This window comes from Berghia stephanieae, chromosome 5 (assembly GCF_034508935.2).
Source record: "Berghia stephanieae isolate SIO BIC M18660-M18661 chromosome 5, UCSD_Bste_1.3, whole genome shotgun sequence".
Taxonomy (NCBI): Eukaryota; Metazoa; Mollusca; class Gastropoda; order Nudibranchia; family Aeolidiidae; genus Berghia; species Berghia stephanieae.
In genome coordinates, this window is record NC_088364.1 from 50796763 (window position 1) to 50801762 (window position 5000).

Here is a 5000-nt window from a genome sequence, read left to right on the forward strand (position 1 = left end):
GTAGTAGTAGTAGTAGTAGTAGTAGTAGTAGCAGAAGGAGTAGTAGTAAAAGTAGTAGTATGATTATTATTAACATTATTAATATTATTATTATTATTATTATTATTATTATTATATTATTATTATATATTATTATTATTATTATTATTATTATTATTATTATTTTATTATTATTATTATTATTATTATTATTATTATTATTATTATTATTATTATTATTATTATTATTATTATTATTACTATAATCATTAATATTATTACCATAGTTTTGTGTCTTAGTCTTACACATTACATAAGCAATGTTTTATTAAATGCTTCACTTTTTGTATGATCTTCTTTGCTTTGCTGTGCTTAACATTCTTCCATTCGTTCATCGCATAATTCATTCAATTAATAAAATATTCATTTTTTTTCACATTCTTGCAATCGACAATTTGTTCATTCATTAAGCTATTCGTTTATTAGATGGATTATGGGATTTACCTCATTGTTATCCTTTTTAAAAAAGTTATAATTCATATTTTGTGCATACTGCAGGTACATCCATTCGTTCTGGAATAGTATGACTTAAAACAGAGAAAGCCTAAATGATTTAAGTAATTCATTTGTTCTTAATTGCATTTATGCGGTCTTGTGATATGACACGACTACCCTTTGGTCCGGAAGGTCGAAGGTTCGAAATCCGTTTCGATTTCCGCTAAGTACGGCGCATAGTTGAGTCCTTTGAAAAGGCTTTTCACGCCCATTCTCTCACTGTACTCGTGTAAAATGAGTACCTGGCCGTTATTAGTGTTGTGTATGTCGGAAAAACAGGCGGTATGTCTCGTCCTTTTTGTTAAGGGTTTGTTAGGGACCTCTTGTAAAGCGCTTTGAGCACGTTTAGTAAATATTGCGTTATATAAATGGTTGAGTTTTGTAAAAATACATTACAAATTTGAATTTGATGCTTTTTGCTCATTTACTGCATGTTTAAGGGATTCGTTTGAATTGCAGTCTTGTTATATTTCACAATTGATATGAAACTATTTAAGTACAAAATTCCGGTGCGTTGTTGTTATTCTATTTTCTATTCTTCTAACACTTCTTTTAGGTGGGTCTTTAAATTTTAAACTAATAAAATTAGAATGTTAATTCTTTAAGTGAGAAAAAAAAAGGCGGAGAAAATGTGGGAATGCATGAGTATGTTTTGTAAAGTTGTTCATCGTGTTAATGTTTTGTTATGTCTGCCTATGATAATACAGCAACTTAAATGTCGGAAAACGATCATAAAAATCTCATATTTATTTATCTATTTATTCTTATCTTTATTTGTTATCACTCCTATTACTTTGAGTAAAATGCAGCATATTCCGGAAAAAAAGAACATTTATTTTCAATTGAATTTAATTTAATGAAAATAAGTGTTCACCATAAGCTTATGCTTTATTATATTAATGTGGGTTCTAGTGACAGGAGACCTGAATATCATTAGAATGAGAGAAAAGGTCGTGTAACAGTTTTGTAAACAAAATTATGCCTGGAAATAACCTTAGCATTAAGTGGTGTGACACATCAAAAAATTATTTGTTTAAAATTCCATAGAGGTAAACTGCTTTATTAAATGTAAGTTTATGAAGAAAAGGAGTATAAATGACTAGTTAGGCTATGTTTTCCCAGAAACAGACTACTTACTGCAGTACTCTTAAAAATACATATTATTTTTTAAATGTTTGGCCTAAAATCTCGTACTTCAAATATCGGTTGATTGTTTTTGTTATTGTTTCTGATTTTTGTTTATTTTTGTTATGTTTAGTTTGGGGTTTTTTGTTGTTGTTTGTTTTGTTTTGTTTTTGTTTGTTTTTTTGTTGTTTTTTTGTGTTTTTTTTTTTTTTTTTTTTTTTGTTTTTTTTTTTCATTTTTGGTTTGTTTTTTTTTTTTACTTTTTCTTTTTTTTTTTCTTTGCTTTTCAATTTTTACTTTTTTCTTTTAGGTTTGGTTTTGTTTTATCAACGACTCTTAGCTATCTATATAATTTTAGAATTTTATTTGTTTCTAATGTAATTAGATTTTGTTATTAACATATCTTTAAAATGTTACAGTTTACGTTAAAATATTTTTTTCTGGAATTTTTGAATGGGTATTTAAATAACCATAGGAAAATACTAAACATATTTAAGTGTACTAGGAGTACAAATAACAGCAAAGTTAGTGTTTATCTCTGAACCATTAAAGAGATAAATCATAGTTCTGGGTCAACAACGTGATAATCATGAGATAACGTAACACTTAACTACTTTGTAGTGCATGGACGCAAAGAAGGTGCAAACATTACTTATGTACTTCGATTTTTTTCTGCATAGTGATTTTACCAAGAAGATAAAAGAGGGAAAAGTAAGAAACAAAGTTACCATCTGAGTACCTGGTCGTTAATAGAGTTATCTTTGTCGAAAAAAAAACAAACAAACAAACAATCATTGTAATATTGCCTTGCATGCGTCATGTCTCGTACTATTGTTGTTAGCTAGGGACCTTTGTTAAGTGTTTCGGTACGGTTAGTGGATATTGCGCTATATAAATGATCAAGCTCTTTTTTTTTATTAGTAATGTAAGTTTAAATGTGGTTATTACCAGCACAAGGACGAAGAAAGTTATAATATGAAAAATATGAAAAATGAATTCACATCGTATTGTTATTATTATGCAAAATTGAACAGTTATCTATAGTTACACATACCATCCTCTTATCGTTGAGTTTGGAATTCTCAAAACTCAAATGCCGTACTCTTTAAAAAATATGGTTTTTCGTTGTGTTGTTTTTTTGGTCAGAAAACTCTTTTTTCAGATATCGATTAATTAAAATGGCCCACATGTTGTCAAAATTCTCAAACCTGAGACTTTATTAATCAATCGATATTTGAAGGAATTGCTGCCTGTCCAACATTCTTAAAAATATGGGGTTTTTTTCAGATTTCGGCAACATAAGTTGTATCGGTATAAATACATTATTTTCAAACAGGAAGATTTCGATAGCATAAGTTGTATTGCTATAATTATATGTTATATGTAAAAACAACAAAAAATTAAAAACAAAAAAAAACGTGTTTTATTTTTTTCATAGTACGGCAGTTTTGGTGATATGGTATTTGAGTCTTGAGAAATCCGAGTTTTTATGGTCCGACTCACAGTGTCTTTCAAACAATATTACGACATTCTTTATCATTGTTATATTTCAATTAGACTGTAGTTAAAACGAATCACATAAAATGTTATTATTGTTATGTGGATGAAATAAGATATTTCAAGTAAAGGAGGAAACTTTGTTGTTGGAAGAAATAAGGTAAAAGTTCGAGTTATTCTACAATCAGAAGAGGTTACGTAGATGTATTGCATTTGCTAGTGTGTCTACTTTGGATTTAGAGGTGAAAGGCTTGCTTTGAAGGGCGGCAAAATCAGTGTACGTTGTATGAAGGCTGTTTTGGTTTCGCAATGAAGTAACAAAAAATCGCGTCATAGCCGAACTCAAAGGTTTATAGTTTATTTTTCATGATTAGGTATATACCTACTGTCAACGTTTTCTTGTTTTATGAATTCAGATAGATAGATAGATAGATAGATAGATAGATAGATAGATAGATAGATAGATAGATAGATATATAGATAGATAGATAGATAGATAGATAGATAGATAGATAGATAGATAGATAGATAGATAGATAGATAGATAGATAGATAGATAGATAATAGATGATAGAAGTAGATGATAGATAGATAGATAGATAGATAGATAGACAGATAGATAGATTGATAGATAGATAGATAGATAGATAGATAGATAGATAGATAGATTAGATAGATAGATAGATAGAGAGATAAATAGATTAGATAGATAGATGCTTGCTTTCTATTTTTCTCCTCCTTTAAATAAACCAAGTGATTGAGTAAGACAGCATTACTGTTGATGTTATTGAAATATACAAGATAAAAAATGATGGAACATTCTGGAGATGGGTAAATTATTTTTGGGATCTATTTTTTTGTATCTTACCTCGTTTGAACCAGTTCTAACAACAGAAATTAAAGAAATAAATCTTAAGTGACAATATCACACAATTAACATGTTTTTAATCTTATAAAGTTTAGACTCAAAGCTGACGTTTTGTCTTTGTTTTTTTATATTGTGTGTGATTGTGTGTGTATTTTTTTCTGTTCGTTTGTTTTTTGTTTGTTTTTTTTTTTTTTTTTTGTTTTTTGTTTTTGGGGGGGGGGGTTGGGTTTTTTTGTTTTTTGTTTTTAAATTGATATTTTTCTTGAACTTTAATTGCTCATAAAACGTGTGTGTTATATCAGCCCTTACAACAATGCTTAAGATACCTGTCTTTATTTTTTGGGGTTTTTTTTGTTTTTTGTTTTGTTTTTTTTTTTTGTGCACGGATAATTGAGTGCTTTGTCAATTCAATTTCTAGGACGAGGGAATGAATTGATTATCAAAACCATTTTCGTTGTAATAACTTTTACTGCCCGCTATAACATTCACTTTCAACCTGTCAACTACTAATCAGTAATAAAAAGGAAACGGATTCTTAAGTACTTATGACATTAAGCTGGATATAAATTAACTTTTGAAAGATATAGAAAACACATCTGTCGCCGATCAACAAAATCATAATAATTATGAAAACTACATTATATTACTCGTGTAAATAGAATAAATGCAGCTGATGTAATTCGGCTGCTTATTGTCGGGAGTTGGAGTAATTAATTCTAACCAGTTTATATCTTACTGACTTTAAACCGTCTGTAACTAAGGTTACATGGCATATTATTACATAGGCCAGAAAAGTATTTTCTGTTTGTTGATTGCTTTGTTTCTGTTTAGCCGTTTCCATTACGGTGTTTGTGGTTTATATTCGCTTTTTATTATAATATAAAAAAACAACCTGCTTCTGCTTGCTGATGCTGCTGCTACAGTGGGGCGTTGTGTGGGGTGTGCATTTTTTTCGTCTTTTTTGGTGTGTTTGTTT

The 5000-nt window shown here is 28.7% G+C and overlaps 1 protein-coding gene across 2 annotated transcripts in view; it reads left to right on the forward strand.

Annotated features, from left to right (window-relative positions):
- The window catches only part of LOC144973135 (uncharacterized), a 49810-nt gene that overhangs the window by 565 nt on the left and 44245 nt on the right, over positions 1 to 5000 (forward strand). The window lies entirely within an intron of this gene.